Raw genomic sequence first — 18,276 nt, forward strand, 5'->3', positions numbered from 1 at the left:
ATCAGCATTTATATTGTGATCTGGCACGTCCATAAGACCGAACCCCGGCCCTTGTTATCGCCAGGTAGAGATGTTAAGCATTCAGCCACCTCGGCGAACCAAAAACTAACAAAAGTCTACAGTATTGTTAGGTCTTGATGTTACTGCGTGGCTGTTGGCGACTACAGGGTGAGGAGTTGTCTCTGCTTCCTTCCTTACACCGCTTAACTTTGGAGCTCTTTCCCATCTCATATTTCCTCCAAAAACAACAACCAGTACTCTTTTAAGAATTAGATGGTCTACCTCCTGTATTATTCCTCTATATACTCTTTGCTTCATATTTTTTCAGAATTTCTATAATATATCCCTAACTCAGTAAAACTGGTACTTCATTGAAAAAAAGGAAAAAGATATTAATCTGTTTCCCCTTATATTCTAAAGGTAATATCAATCCTTTCACTGTATACATGTCTATTTCGTACGTTAAGAACCATATAGCAAGTCTGTAATAGTACTGTGAAGCACACACACACACACACACACACACACACACACGCATACACACACAAGGGCCTCCATGGTGTAGTGTTCAGCGTTACTGACCCTGAGTCAGCACGGGCAAGCCGGAGCAAGACCAGCATAGGTCCGAATCGTAGGTTTGGCAGTCGGCCCACAACCGTCCCAAGTGTTCAGCTTCCCTTCGGGACTGGATCCATAACGATACTTATGTATGGGAATAAAAACGATTTATATATATATATATATATATATATATATATATATATATATATATATATATATATATATATATATATATTTATATATATATATATACATATATATATATATATATATATATATATATATATATATATATATATATATATATATATATATATATATATATATATATGACATTTCCCGCGTTAGCGAGGTAGCGTTAACAACAGAGGACTGAGCCTTTGAGGGAATATCCTCACTTGGCCCCCTTCTCTCTTCCTTTTTTTTGGAAAATTGAAAACGAGAAGGGAAGATTTCTAGGCCCCCGCTCCCTCGCGTTTTAGTCGCCTTCTACAACACGTAGGAAATACGTGGGAAGTATTCTTTCTCCCCTATCGCCAGGGATATATTAATATATTTATATATATATATATATATATATATATATATATATATATATATATATATATATATATATATATATATATATATATATATTGCCTTGATCAGGATATTCAGTTGCCCATGCCATCACAGCTGACATAAAAAGAAAATTATATACACATATACACATGAAAGACCACGAATTCGAAAGATAGAATGAAGAATTAATGTAATAATGATGAAGTAATTGCCTTGTAAGACAAGTAGAATCAAATTAGGCTCTGGAAGTGGAAATGATAGGAATTGAATTGAAAATTCAAGGCGAGAAAAGTATAATAAAAATATTACATATACCAATACCAACCAGTGATAGAAGTACAGAAAATATCGTGAACAGGTAGAAAGAATCACTGCAAAAACCTTTATGAATTTTCTCACATGAGTAAGAATAATTGAAGCAGATTAAAGCCCAACAGGGGGTTTCAGTAGCGCTATTGATTAGAGTGCCTCTGGGGCAAACTCTATTAGAAATGCAAGGAGTGGTGAATGATTAAGTCTGGTGTGAGAATACCAACCACACAAACATATAACAGGAAGTCAATACAACTGATCTCAAACAGCAACTAACCACTGGGTCCTGACGAGGCTGTGATAGTGGAGAAGAAAAGGAACTCCTGTATTAGTGTGGCAGGATTAAAAAGTCTTACCTATTTTTTCAAAGAGGAAGACTTTTAGTCATGTCGTGTTATAGCTAAGGAGGTGCACATCATATCAGTTGTGGATCTGAAGCAATATACAGTTTATCAAGTTTAGGTTTAAACGTTTCTAATGGCTTTTTTTTTCAACTACTCTAATTGGTATATCATTCCATGTGTTAATCCTGTTGAAAAGCAAGTAATTCGCCTCATTTGAGGTACAACCTTCAGTCGTGGATTTGAAGCAAACTACAGCTTATGAAGTTTAAGCTGAAGCGTTTCTGTGGTACTTATTTCAACTACTGTTATCCGTAAACCATATCTTATGTTAATTGTGTTGAAAAATCACTTTGCCTCATTTCAGGGAAGACGTTTGCCCACGAGTCTGTGTCCTCTTTTACGAGTGATATCAAACTAATCTGTTCTTATGAAGCTCTCTAGATTGTAGATCGAGAACATCAAAACCTTTAATGAATTTGAATACCTGTATCAGATCACTTCTTAACCTTTCCTTTTCTAAGCTAAATAGATTCATGGTATTTAGTTGGCTCTAACAGGATTTATTTCTCAGACCGGAAATCATCTTGCTACCTCGCCTCTCTCATCTTTCCATTCTGTCAATATCTTTTCTCAAGTAGGGTGACCAAAAGTTAATATGATATTCAAGATGAGGACGCCCCAGTGAGTTGAAAATTCGCAACCCTTACCTATGAATTGAAGAATGTTATTCGCTCCTTTTTCCTGCTTCTGTGCACTACTTTCTTGTTTTTAGGTCAACAGATATTATTACACAGAAGTCCTTTGCTTCATTTTCCCTTTGTAGCTCAACAGAAGTCATATTCTAGCTTGCCTTTTCATTTTTGATGCCGATATGTAAAACTTTGCCCTTATCAATACTAGAATTCATTTGCCACCTGTTAGTCCCGTCCATCAGTTTGTCTATGTCAAAATGAAGCTGTAAGCGTTCAGTTTCTGCTGTAGATTTATTTCCCAGCCTCTTATCCTCCGCGAATTGAGATATCTTACAATACAGCCTATTATCATTGCCTTATATGAGAGCTCTAGAGAGCCGGTCCCAAGACTGATCCCTGTGGCTCAACACTTGTTACATCATACCATTATGATGCCTGTGGTGCGCCACTTGTTACGTCAGACCATTATGATCCCTGTGGCTCACCACTTGTTACGTCAGACCATTATGATCCCTGTGGCTCACCACTTGTTACGTCAGACCATTATGATCCCTGTGGTACACCACTTGTTACGTCAGACCATTATGATCCCTGTGGTACACCACTTGTTACGTCAGACCATTATGATGCCTGTGGCACACCACTTGTTACATCATACCATTATGATCCCTGTGGTGCGCCACTTGTTACGTTAGACCATTATGATGCCTGTGGCACACCACTTGTTACATCATACCATTATGATCCCTGTGGTGCGCCACTTGTTACGTTAGACCATTATGATGCCTGTGGCACACCACTTGTTACATCATACCATTATGATCCCTGTGGTGCGCCACTTGTTACGTTAGACCATTATGATGCCTGTGGCACACCACTTGTTACATCATACCATTATGATCCCTGTGGTGCGCCACTTGTTACGTTAGACCATTATGATGCCTGTGGCACACCACTTGTTACATCATACCATTATGATCCCTGTGGTGCGCCACTTGTTACGTTAGACCATTATGATGCCTGTGGCACACCACTTGTTACATCATACCATTATGATCCCTGTGGTGCGCCACTTGTTACGTTAGACCATTATGATGCCTGTGGCACACCACTTGTTACATCATACCATTATGATCCCTGTGGTGCGCCACTTGTTACGTTAGACCATTATGATGCCTGTGGCACACCACTTGTTACATCATACCATTATGATCCCTGTGGTGCGCCACTTGTTACGTTAGACCATTATGATGCCTGTGGCACACCACTTGTTACATCATACCATTATGATCCCTGTGGTGCGCCACTTGTTACGTTAGACCATTATGATGCCTGTGGCTCACCACTTGTTACATCATACCATTATGATCCCTGTGGTACGCCACTTGTTACGTTAGACCATTATGATGCCTGTGGCACACCACTTGTTACATCATACCATTATGATCCCTGTGGTGCGCCACTTGTTACGTCAGACCATTATGATCCCTGTGGCACACCACTTGTTACATCATACCATTATGATCCCTGTGGTGCGCCACTTGTTACGTCAGACCATTATGATCCCTGTGGTACGCCACTTGTTACGTTAGACCATTCTGAGGTTTGACAAATGATCACTACTCATTGTTTGAGATTAATCAGCAAATTTCCCAACCATTGAAAAACAACTCCATTGCACCTATGTGACTTATCTTTTCTTAGTAACCTTTGATGAGGAGCTTTTTTGAATGCTTTTTGGAAACCTAAATAGATGGCATCAATTGCTTTACTTTTATCAGACACGTTCGATATTTCATAATCAAGCAGATTTTTCAGATATGAAAGCCATGCTGAGAGTCTTTAATGAAATGGTGGACCTTTAAACGGTTTTACAGTCAAATCCCGACTGATGGTTTCCATTAGTTTACGAACAGCAGACATTAAATTAACTGGACTATAATATCTGGGTTGTAATTTAATATTTCTTTTTACTAAGATTTTTACAATGAAAAGTTCCCATTCCGTTGGAGTATACCCCGCAGCATATGACTTACGGGAAAGAGCAGTCCAGGGTTTAATTATTTCATTTTTCGCTTCTTTCAGTGACCTAGGAAAAAATCTTATCTGGGTCTTAGATGTTTTAATAACTCATTCCTAAATGGAATCAGAGTATGTGTAAATGACAAGCCATCCGGCTTACACTACTCTTTACAAAACAGGTTAGTGAGGTAGAGGATCCTGTACACTTTTCCTTCCTGGATCATAGGTGATCATGTTGAGTTTCCTGCGTTAGTGAGGTTGTACAAGGACCAGAGGAAGACGTGGTCTCATAACCCCATCCACTGCTAAGCCCCCACAGACCTTCTCGTGGTGGTGTCCTTACCGCCTCATATGGTTCAGTCCATTGAGAGCACGTTAATCTAAAGTCACAAATGAAGAATTAATTAGGCTTAGTATAGATAGTCGACATGAACACCTCAGTTTGGAAGTATTACTCAATATGTGTGTGTTCTTAAATTCAGTGTGATAGATGGGAGGAAAAAAGAGGTGGTTCACTGAAAGGTGCAGAAAGGCAAAAGAGAAAAGGGATCCTCTGTGGAATCGATGCAGAAGGCACGAGAGCTGCTAGTCGCATGGGAGATGTAAGCAGACTTGTAGTGGTTATACATGATTAAGAAGAAAAGTTGGAGCAAACTTTGAGAAAGATAAAGTGGATGAATACGAATATTAACCAGAGTTATTCTACAGTTATCTCAGAAGTAAGATGAAGACGATTAAGATATTAATGGTAACAGACGATCTCTAGAATATACTGCAGTTGTAGGAATCCATGATGGACAAAATGAATAAATATGACGTACGAAGTACAGACACAGGAACACGTTGGTCAGACACATCTTGAAGATACTCAAGGTATGAGGAAACATAAAAAAAGACCTGAATCTTCCAGTCTTAGAAGGAAGAGTAATAGATATAATGATGGTGTTTGGACGTATGAAAGGAGTGTGAGATATAGATAGTGAGGAATATGCAATGACTGGGAAGAGGAGGAGGAGGAGGACAAGAGGTCATAGCTATACATCACATAGAGTGGGAGGAAGAAAGACTTGAATACTCAAGTCTTCCGAAATAGAACACGTTACAAGGGGGGCATTCATCACCACAAGATGTTGTATGCACCAAAAGTATTCATAAATTTAGAAGACAGATATGTGATGTTTTAATAAAAGAAGACGGGGTTATTACGACCGTTGCTCAGCCCTGTGAGAAATGTAGTTATATAACAAGTTGGTGAGAGAACACACACAAACGTTTCTTAGAATCTGTGTTGATGTCTGGAAACGTATGGAAACATTTTCATATCTCGAGATTTTTTTATTCAATTTTCGAGAGTCCTGGAAGATATTGTTTTCTATTCTGTCTGTCTGTCTGTCTGTCTGTGTATATGTCTGTCTTTGTATGTATTTGTTTGTCTGTCTGTGTATATGTCTATCTTTGTATGTATTTGTCTGTCTGTCTCTGTATCTGTCTGCCTGTCTGTCTGTGTATATGTCTCTCTCTCTCTCTCTCTCTCTCTCTCTCTCTCTCTCTCTCTCTCTCTCTCTCTCTCTCTCTCTCTCTCTCTCTCTCTCTCAATTCAACCATGTCTTCTTGCCTTCTCTGGGTGGCTCCATGTTATGAAATGTAGAACGATGATTTACGAGACTCGTTCTAAAGACGAAACGCAGCCTTCGGGGTACGTATGTAGTAATCTCCACGTAAGGAGTGTAGCGACTGGAGCCTCGGTACGAGGCAGAGTGCCTGGGGAAATTATGGATATAACTGGGAGGAAAAACGCACACTCGAGCCTCATCATATGGTTTTGACGTGTAACGCAGTACCCGGACGCGCTCAACAAAACGTGAATTCGCAAGCAACAGTCCCCTGGGGTTGCCGTATTCTATTTTGAATCATACATATATATGTTGCTATTGTTAATTCCTCCCCAACCCCCATACTCGATCGCCGTTTCCCACGTTAGCAAGGTAGCGCAGGGAACAAGTGCAGAAAGGCTGGCTGCATTCGCTTACATCCATTCTCTAGCTGTCGTGTGTAATGTGCTGTGACCGGCACGTCGACTCCAGAGTATGCCATCGTTTCAATTCACTCTATCCCGAGCACGCCTTTCACCCTCATGCATGCTCAGGCCCCGATCGCTCAAAATCTTTTTCACCTTTGCTGTTGCAGTAATACAGTGTAAACAGATTTTAGCGCCTAAGTGCTGCTAACAGCGCCGCCCTGGTGTCAAATTCAAAGCGTGCCGGACTATGGGAGTTGTCGGACCACAGAACGCCGGATTAGAGAGGTACTTCCTGTAGTACTATTTTTTTCGATATGTTTTTCGTTCGTGCTTTGCTAAACGGAGATGGGTCCTGGGCTTTAACGGCTCGAAAAGACGGCAGACAGGTTGTAACAGATACAAAATAAAAAAGATTGATACTTGGTCAAAGAAAATGTAATGGGACTTGAAATGGCACTTTGTGGAGATAAGTTAATAGACACCACAATTCACGGAAACTGAAATAACTGGATTGTGTGGATAAAACAAGATGGAAAATGGAATATGACTGGAGGGTATGAAAATGGAAAGATGGATGGCAAAATATAGAAGAAATATCACATAGAGACCTGAAAGTTTAGATAGACGGAGAGGAGAGTATTTTAGGACCGAAAGGACACTGACAAGCGAAAACGCGCGTTAGCTAAATTGGTGAATAAATGAATGGAATGCACACACACACACACGCACACACACGCATATATATATATATATATATATATATATATATATATATATATATATATATATATATATATATGGCTGATTCATGTGAGAATCTGCAGAAGCTGGTGACTGAATTTGGTAAAGTGTGTGAAAGAAGAAAGTTAAGAGTAAATGTGAATAAGAGCAAGGTTATTAGGTACAGTAGGGTTAAGGGTCAAGTCAATTGGGAGGTAGGTTTGAATGGAGAAAAACTGGAGGAAGTAAAGTGTTTTAGATATCTGGGAGTGGATCTGGCAGCGGATGGAACCATGGAAGCGGAAGTGGATCATAGGGTGGGGGAGGGGGCGAAAATTCTGGGAGTCTTGAAGAATGTGTGGAGGTCGAGAACATTATCTCCGAAAGCAAAAATGGGTATGTTTGAAGGAATAGTGGTTCCAACAATGTTGTATGGTTGCCAGGCGTGGGCTATGGATAGAGTTGTGCGGAGGAGGGTGGATGTGCTGGAAATGAGATGTTTGAGGACAATATGTGGTGTGAGGTGGTTTGATCGAGTAAGTAACGTAAGGGTAAGAGAGATGTGTGGAAATAAAAAGAGCGTGGTTGAGAGAGCAGAAGAGGGTGTTTTGAAATGGTTTGGGCACATGGAGAGAATGAGTGAGGAAAGATTGACCAAGAGGATATATGTGTCGGAGGTGGAGGGAACGAGGAGAAGTGGGAGACCAAATTGGAGGTGGAAAGATGGAGTGAAAAAGATTTTGTGTGATCGGGGCCTGAACATGCAGGAGGGTGAAAGGAGGGCAAGGAATAGAGTGAATTGGAGCGATGTGGTATATCGGGGTTGACGTACTGGCAGTGGATTGAATCAGGGCATGTGAAGCGTCTGGGGTAAACCATGGAAAGCTGTGTAGGTATGTATATTTGCGTGTGTGGACGTGTATGTATATACATGTGTATGGGGGTGGGTTGGGCCATTTCTTTCTTCTGTTTCCTTGCGCTACCTCGCAATCGCGGGAGACAGCGACAAAGGAAAAAAAAGAAAAAAAAAAAAAAAAAAATATATATATATATATATATATATATATATATATATATATATATATATATATATATATATATAATGGAAGGACTTTCTCACGTACACACATAAAGATCCACCGCATTCTTGTTGCAGTTGTTCAGTTTTTCGACAAGTGTTCTACATGTCATAGACCTTTCCCGATTTCAAGAGGATGAGCAAAGACACCTTCTCCATAACACTCCATAACTGATGTATCAGTGTACACAACGCTTCGCCTGTGCATTAGGCATCTTCATGCAGAAGCAAATTACTTAGTATATATGGCACTAAATCTACAGCCTCCTTTGTAGGAAGATGGAGGTAGAATTAGAGGCTTGTCATGAGAGGTAGAATATAAGACAAGTTGTGTGCTGGGGAAGTCGGTTGGGGGGGGGGGGGGGGGGATAGATATGGGGCGGGTCAGAGAAAAACATTTTAAAAGTAGAACTGGAGACAACCAGATGTTAATCTGACCTGTGATGTGACCTCACTCAATAGGCTAGTCCTCCCACCTCTCCTGAGGCTGGTACTAGGAAGGGTCCGGCGCTGAAGGTGACGCTGATGGGGGGAGTAGGAGGTCTCCTACTCGCCGTCGAATTGGTCGACCGTCAAATAGGGGGATTGTGGCCACCACGTTAGATCGCATGTCGATCAGTGGGTCTCTTATCGCGTATATGGCCAGCTTCGTAAACACGTAGGCGCTGTTTATCACGTCGGTGCGATGTTACAGGTGCTTTATTTTTATGTCATCATCTATGAGGGTCATCTGTGTAGGAACCCCTTCATTAGCCACATTCACGTAGGGGCGCTTAGGCAGCCCCACAGGCGGGAACATGGTATGGCCATCACATCTTATCTATCTGTCTATCTGTATCCATCTATGTGTATCTATCCATATGTATAACCTGCCCCAACTCAGAAAAATCATTCGGAGTGCGCACAGTATTGACAAGGAACCCACGTCACAGAAATCCATCATTTCCCTGCTACTGGAAGTAGCGCAGCCGTGAAACTGCAGTAGCTCCTTTGAAAGAGGGCCTGTGTAATACCAAGACCCTCTCTCCGGCAGGGTTCCTTGCATAACTATGTTCAAATAAAAATCTAAAATATTTCACATTAATTTTGTAATGTTTTACTGGAGGCGTAACAATAATGGCACGTGTAGAATAAGAAAAAAAATTGGAAAAGGCAAAACTGAGAGTATGAAATGAAAAATGATTTTCAGATTTTTTTTTTCTAAATGGGTTTTAGAACTCTGGGGGGAAAAATGAATGAATAGTCAGGAAAAGACAATGAAAGATATTCAAAGAAAACGAAGCTGAAGAGACAATGAAAGATATTCAAAGAAAACGAAGCTGAAGTCAAATATGCATTTCTTTAGCTCACCGGAACTGCTCTGGAACGAGACGAAAATCTTTGCCATCGAGCGAAAGGATTGCGTTGGGAGGGGCGTAGGAGGCTACCACCCACGCCGGAATCCCCTCCCGGGGGGGGGGGGGGGGGGGGTGAAGTAGCGCCTCCTCCCACCCTTCAAACTTTCGACTTCTTAATCGTTGAAGAATCTTCAGCTAACAATCTCTTCCCCCCCTCCCTCTTTCTTCACCTCCCCTTTCCTCCACCTGTGTTTGCTCTCTCTCTCTCTCTCTCTCTCTCTCTCTCTCTCTCTCTCTCTCTCTCTCTCTCTCTCTCTCTGTCTCTCTCTCTCTCATTTATCACCTCATGTCCACTCATTCTCAATCGCTTCTTTGGACACAAGTCGTCTGCGCTCTGATTCATCTTTCTCATTGACTCACAAACTCCTCCTCGTTTCTTCCGATGATCTGAGTCCACCACTGCAGGTCCTCATCCTTTCCCTCATTCCCTCATTTTCCACTCACTGACCTCATCACGGCCTTCTTCATTATTCCCCTTCACACTGCCCTATCTCTCTTCGCCTTGTGTTTCCTTCCTTCCTTCCTTCCTTTGGCTTTTCCGTTTCCTCTTCCTCCTCCTCCTTCTTCTCCTTATTCTTCTTTTCCTCCCTCCGCTCCCTGCTTCCTCTGGGTCCACTCTCCCTTCCTCCGCTCCTTCCCTCGTCCACTCACACACCCTCGGCCTCCCTTCCTGCCAGAGGGTAAGTGGTTGTCCCCGCCGAAGTCCTTGAACTTACGGCAGGTAAATTCTATTTCGGTTTGAGGTGGTGGTGGTAGAAACGATGGTGGTGGTGGTGGTAGCAGTGGTGGTAGTGATGGTGGTGGTGGTGATTGTGGTGGTGGTAGCAGTGGTAGGAACGATGGTGGTGGTGGTGGTGGTGGTAGCAGTGGTGGTAGTGATGGTGGTGGTGGTGATTGTGGTGGTGGTAGCAGTGGTGGTGGTGATGGTGGTGGTGGTGGTTGTGGTGGCGGTAGCAGTGATGGTGGTGATGGTGGTGGTTGTGGTGGTGGTAGCAGTGGTGGTTGTGGGGTAGTGGTGGTGGTAGTGATTAGTTGTGGTAGTGTTAGATGGTGGTGGTCTTGGGGGTTTTCTTGGTGGCAGTGGTGGTCCTGGTAGTTTTTTGTGGTTGCAATAGTGGTAGTGGTGTTTGTAGTGGTCATAGTTGTGGTTGCAATAGTGGTAGTGGTGTTTGTAGTGGTCATAGTTGTGGCTGTATGTGTGTGTGTGTGTGTGTGTGTGTGTGTGTACGTGTACATAGACAAGGCAAAAGAAAAGCGCACCAGAAATTGGGATTCTCTTAGACACACTGTACCATAGAGACATCAGTGACCCTTTCTGTCAGGTAATAATGGAATCCAGAAGTGACCCCTCTTCTCGTTTTCCATTGTACCCTCACTCACCCAAGACCCTCTCTCTTCCACCCTCCTAACATCTAGCTTATTGAAGGAAAAATAAATGAGGAGTGAAGCGATTAGAATAGAATGGTGTCTGCCTCTTACTGCTGTATAGAGAAGATAAGGAAGTGGAAAAAGATTCATGGATCATTACTGCGACTCATTTTCATAGACTAGAATACCATCGTTGCCTTCCATGATATTCCCTGACCTGACGTTACCATATGCCATCGTCCCGATGCCCCTCAGCGCGTCGCTGGTGAGCGGTGCAATTCAAATTTTTTATCCTTTTTATGTTAGCTGAGAACACACTGGCAACTGAGGCCTTTATCAAGGCCATCTCATTAACGCTATATGAATATATACCTGTGCCTGAGCCAGGTACCTATTCCACGATAACGACCCCAATCCACACCGTAACGACCCTCACCACCACCACCACCACGATAACGACCCCAATCCACACCGTAACGACCCTCACCACCACCACCACGATAACGACCCCAATCCACACCGTAACGACCCTCACCACCACCACCACGATAACGACCCCAATCCACACCGTAACGACCCTCACCACCACCACCACGATAACGACCCCAATCCACACCGTAACGACCCTCACCACCACCACCACGATAACGACCCCAATCCACACCGTAACGACCCTCACCACCACCACCACGATAACGACCCCAATCCACACCGTAACGACCCTCACCACCACCACCACGATAACGACCCCAATCCACACCGTAACGACCCTCACCACCACCACCACGATAACGACCCCAATCCACACCGTAACGACCCTCACCACCACCACCACGATAACGACCCCAATCCACACCGTAACGACCCTCACCACCACCACCACGATAACGACCCCAATCCACACCGTAACGACCCTCACCACCACCACCACGATAACGACCCCAATCCACACCGTAACGACCCTCACCACCACCACCACCACCACCACCACCACCACCACCACCACCACCACCACCACCACCACCACCACCACCACCACCACCACCACCACCACCACCACCACCACCACCACGATAACGACCCCAATCCACACCGTAACGACCCTCACCACCACCACCACCACGATAACGACCCCAATCCACACCGTAACGACCCTCACCACCACCACCACCACCACGATAACGACCCCAATCCACACCGTAACGACCCTCACCACCACCACCACCACGATAACGACCCCAATCCACACCGTAACGACCCTCACCACCACCACCACCACCACCACCACCACCACCACCACCACCACCACCACCACCACCACCACCACCACCACGATAACGACCCCAATCCACACCGTAACGACCCTCACCACCACCACCACGATAACGACCCCAATCCACACCGTAACGACCCTCACCACCACCACCACGATAACGACCCCAATCCACACCGTAACGACCCTCACCACCACCACCACGATAACGACCCCAATCCACACCGTAACGACCCTCACCACCACCACCACGATAACGACCCCAATCCACACCGTAACGACCCTCACCACCACCACCACGATAACGACCCCAATCCACACCGTAACGACCCTCACCACCACCACCACCACCACCACCACCACCACGATAACGACCCCAATCCACACCGTAACGACCCTCACCACCACCACCACGATAACGACCCCAATCCACACCGTAACGACCCTCACCACCACCACCACGATAACGACCCCAATCCACACCGTAACGACCCTCACCACCACCACCACGATAACGACCCCAATCCACACCGTAACGACCCTCACCACCACCACCACGATAACGACCCCAATCCACACCGTAACGACCCTCACCACCACCACCACCACCACCACCACCACCACCACCACCACCACGATAACGACCCCAATCCACACCGTAACGACCCTCACCACCACCACCACGATAACGACCCCAATCCACACCGTAACGACCCTCACCACCACCACCACGATAACGACCCCAATCCACACCGTAACGACCCTCACCACCACCACCACGATAACGACCCCAATCCACACCGTAACGACCCTCACCACCACCACCACGATAACGACCCCAATCCACACCGTAACGACCCTCACCACCACCACCACGATAACGACCCCAATCCACACCGTAACGACCCTCACCACCACCACCACGATAACGACCCCAATCCACACCGTAACGACCCTCACCACCACCACCACGATAACGACCCCAATCCACACCGTAACGACCCTCACCACCACCACCACGATAACGACCCCAATCCACACCGTAACGACCCTCACCACCACCACCACGATAACGACCCCAATCCACACCGTAACGACCCTCACCACCACCACCACGATAACGACCCCAATCCACACCGTAACGACCCTCACCACCACCACCACGATAACGACCCCAATCCACACCGTAACGACCCTCACCACCACCACCACGATAACGACCCCAATCCACACCGTAACGACCCTCACCACCACCACCACGATAACGACCCCAATCCACACCGTAACGACCCTCACCACCACCACCACGATAACGACCCCAATCCACACCGTAACGACCCTCACCACCACCACCACGATAACGACCCCAATCCACACCGTAACGACCCTCACCACCACCACCACCACGATAACGACCCCAATCCACACCGTAACGACCCTCACCACCACCACCACGATAACGACCCCAATCCACACCGTAACGACCCTCACCACCACCACCACGATAACGACCCCAATCCACACCGTAACGACCCTCACCACCACCACCACGATAACGACCCCAATCCACACCGTAACGACCCTCACCACCACCACCACCACCACGATAACGACCCCAATCCACACCGTAACGACCCTCACCACCACCACCACGATAACGACCCCAATCCACACCGTAACGACCCTCACCACCACCACCACGATAACGACCCCAATCCACACCGTAACGACCCTCACCACCACCACCACGATAACGACCCCAATCCACACCGTAACGACCCTCACCACCACCACCACGATAACGACCCCAATCCACACCGTAACGACCCTCACCACCACCACCACGATAACGACCCCAATCCACACCGTAACGACCCTCACCACCACCACCACGATAACGACCCCAATCCACACCGTAACGACCCTCACCACCACCACCACGATAACGACCCCAATCCACACCGTAACGACCCTCACCACCACCACCACCACCACCACCACCACCACCACCACCACCACCACCACCACCACCACCACCACCACCACCACCACCACCACCACCACCACCACCACCACCACCACCACCACCACCACCACCACCACCACCACCACCACCACCACCACCACCACCACCACCACCACCACCACCACCACCACCACGATAACAACCCCAATCCACCGTAACGACCCTCACCACCACCACCACCACCACCACCACCACGATAACGACCCCAATCCACACCGTAACGACCCTCGCCACCACCCACCTTACAGGTGAAGGTCCATCGTACCACAAGAACCCTCAGAGACCTCAGGAGTCGAGCGGGGAAAAGTCTTTTTAAAATTTGTCGACCAGAAAAATCGAGGAAAGGAAAAACAGTTTTGCTTTAAGGTTTGCATGTTGCGTATTGAGGCCTCACGCCTGCGACGCAACACAAACACCTGCACTCCTTGCGTTTCCCTACACCTGTGGTTACCCAGTTCCACTTCAGATAACGAGGGTAGATTACATGCTGTTGTTTAAGGTACTCTCCCTCCCTGCGTAATAAGCTATAATTTATATGTATCCCAGGAATCCATTCCAATCTTTATGGATCTCCTGCAGCGCTCAGGAAGCTGGCGACGTCCACTGAACGGTACCATAGGTCATAACGTATCGTGATCCTTTGTGTGTGTGTATGGAGAGAGTGCAGAGGAATTGAGTGGTAAGAGTTCGGTGTCTTCCTTGTGGTTGTTGCATCGTGGGCACGAAGGGTCTTGGGATATGCTGACTCGGTCGGTGCGCGTAGCGTTGTAGGGTTGGTTGATGTCCAGATCGAAGACGGGAAAGTGTGACTCGTGTTTGTCTAGGGAGTGTGGCTAGGGCGTGTGGCTTTTGAAACAGTGAGTTAGGCACTAAGTGCCTGTCGGGTCATATCAGTGCGTATGGGTTTTTGTCAGTTTTATTTTTGTCGGGGTGAGAGATGGGAGGAAGGGAAACTGTGAGTAGAACTTACGGTAGTGTGAGGCGGGAGTGAAGTTTCTGTTTCTACTTGAGGGCTGATGGTTTGGTTATGAAGTGGTTTGGATGGGAGAAGATCTAAAGTGCTGATGCACAGAAGTGAGTGAGGAGCATGTTCAGATTATATGGTACCGGGCGAATCTTTGTTTCATTGTGCACATGTTGAGTGTTTGTGGTTATCAGGCAGCCAGTGATTGTTCTGGGTGCTCTGTTTTGTGTGAAATTGCGACTTTGTTTTACTTGCTTTTCAAAGGGTGGAACACCAGGCATTTGAGGCTTTGATGAGGGTGCAGAGGATGAATTTTTCTTTGGTGAGGATCTAAGCGATTCTTTTTTTTGTCCAGTACTGAAGACAGTTAGTGTTCTGGTAGTATTTAGTACGTATGTTGTTTTTGTATTTATGTTGATGGTACGATCCATGGTCCGGCACAGAAGCCAGGGACGCCTCCAGGCTGCGCCCCACGCGGCAGCGTGGAAAGGTTGTCTTCTTTGGGGCAAGTAGCTTTTTGCCCTAAGCGAGGTCCCTCTGTGTGTGTGTGTGTGTGTGTGTGTGTGTGTGTGTGCATAATTACTTATCTGTATTGTACGGAGAAGGAGTTTTGCACTATTGGGAGCCCCCTCGCTTGAACATTCTCTGCTATCATACAACCTCTTGAATCTATATATGCTGTCTGCATTAACCATGTCCTCAATCATTCTTTCCCGTTCCTCCACCATGGCTGCACTATGAAAGCATTTCTTGACATCCTTTAACATTAGTTTGTTACTCGATTTCATATTATGTCTCAGCATTTCTAGAAGAACTGTTCATTATCCACGTCGTCGCATCTCTTTTAATAACTTTAATAACTTTGATGAATTGCCTTTTTATATGTAAGCATAGCATTTGCCCTTTTCCATCCCCTTAGCACTTTGTCTTTCTCCAGTGACATCTTAAGCATTGATTCAATTCGTTTATCTAGCAGATCTGTCGCCCATCTATAGCACGAATGGTGAATTATCATCAGGATTATGAGCCTTGTATAGGCCAAGCAAGACCTCTCAGTATACTGAAAATGTCTTTTTCAAGATACCTCAGCGCTTTCCAAGACCTGCTCCCTATTCCGTCTCCCTGGTGTTGAGCCTCCAGCGTCTTCCACTGTGAAAACAATTTTGTTCTTTATACTCACTTCTTCACATTTTCCTCCTCTCTGAATCCCCTAACCTGATTAGCAGGTCTTTAACTGACAGTCTACTACTAATCAATTTATGGAGAAGTTTTGAATTTTCTCCTGCCTTGTCCACACTCTCCTTCACAATGTTTCTTTGTTCCTCCCTTCTCACTGCTGCTGTACTCGTTCCTTGCCCTCTTAAACCTTAAGTGCTGTCAGGCTGGAGTGCCGTCTATATCTTCATCACTGCTCATCTCGAAGCCCCTATTCTTTTTGACGTCTTTCATTAAACCATTATTCCCTCTTTCTTTGCCTCTCCTCTGTATTCGAGGCAAGACGTCCCCATATTCCTGCTTCTTCGTTGTAAGATTCACTGAACCTTTCAACACAGTGGTCTACTTCCTGGTCACTGAATTCAATTTCCCAGTCTATGGTACTAATAAACTGTAATGGTCCTTGTCGTTTCCCATGATCACATCTCCTCAGTAGGTCTCGTCTGGTCTCTGCTCGATTAACAGCCTCATTCATACCATATAGGCGGGTTTTGAGCAGTAAGTGATCAATTTTTTTTTCCCACTCGTTTTTTCATATGATATTCGCAATACCCGTAATGATGGTGCATCAGTCCCTTTCATCCTAGTGTGCTCAGTGACATGTTACGGTCCATGGGTCAGTCATACAGGCCAAGGAGGTCAGTCATACAGGCCAACGGGGGTCTGTCATACAGGCTAAGGAGGTCAACAGGCCAAAGGGAGTCAGTCATAAAGGCTAAGGGGATCAGTCATACAGGCTAAGGGGGTCAGTCATACAGGCGAAGGGGGTCAGTCATGCAGTGTAAAGCAGTAAATGATACAGTAGTACGTTGGGAGGGAGATAGGAAACTGATGGAGAACGTGATGGAAGTTTTGGACACGAGCGGAGGAGGAAGGTTAGGTTGGCGGTGAGTAAGGGAAGGTAAGAACGATGGAAAAGAAACGGGATGATAAGATGAAGTAGAAAGATTCTGACTCCTAAGCCAGAGTAAAATATGCCTCGAGAAAAAGATGAAGACGAACAGTTCGCGAGAGACGTACCAGAAATTTGAAAAGAAAAAATCTTTTTAAAGGTATAAGTAGGAAAGTTTTACTTGACTGGAGAAATTCTTTTTCATGCTGAAGGCTTCGGTCATCATGAAGGCCAGGTATTTATGAAGTATCTAGAAGAGGCTGAAGAGAAGGAGAAGTGAAGGTAGATAATGAGAGATAATCTAAAAGTCTTAGAGATATTAGAGCTTCTTTATCATAAATTGAGGCAGGTCGTCGATTTCCTGGGATGTAAATGGTATGGGAAAGAGCTCCAGTGCTTATCGGTGTAGGAAAAGAAACAGACAACACTGCTGTCCACCCTCTGATCTGCCAACGGCAACGTAGCTTGTGTCGAGTTTTTCTTGGCCTAGCTGATGGCGAGGTCACACTGGTAGCTACTTCTCGGAAGTAGGATGCAAATTGATGTCTGTGAGAGAGAGAGAGAGAGAGAGAGAGAGAGAGAGAGAGAGAGAGAGAGAGAGAGAGAGAGAGAGAGAGAGAGAGAGAATCATCATTGGGAAAGAGTGTAAATGGATCAGTGTTCGAGGTCAGACTGGTAGAGCTGGTAAGTCAGATTGCTTTTTGGGCTCAACTCTTACAATCAAGTGAACATGTGAAGCTCGAACCTTCGAAGAGATGCGAGGGGTGTGCACCATACAGAGATGAAGCAGTACTTTGTATTGTTAAGGAAAGAAAAAGATAACTATGACGA

The sequence above is a fragment of the Panulirus ornatus genome, chromosome 1 (genome assembly GCF_036320965.1).
Source record: "Panulirus ornatus isolate Po-2019 chromosome 1, ASM3632096v1, whole genome shotgun sequence".
NCBI lineage: Eukaryota > Metazoa > Arthropoda > Malacostraca > Decapoda > Palinuridae > Panulirus > Panulirus ornatus.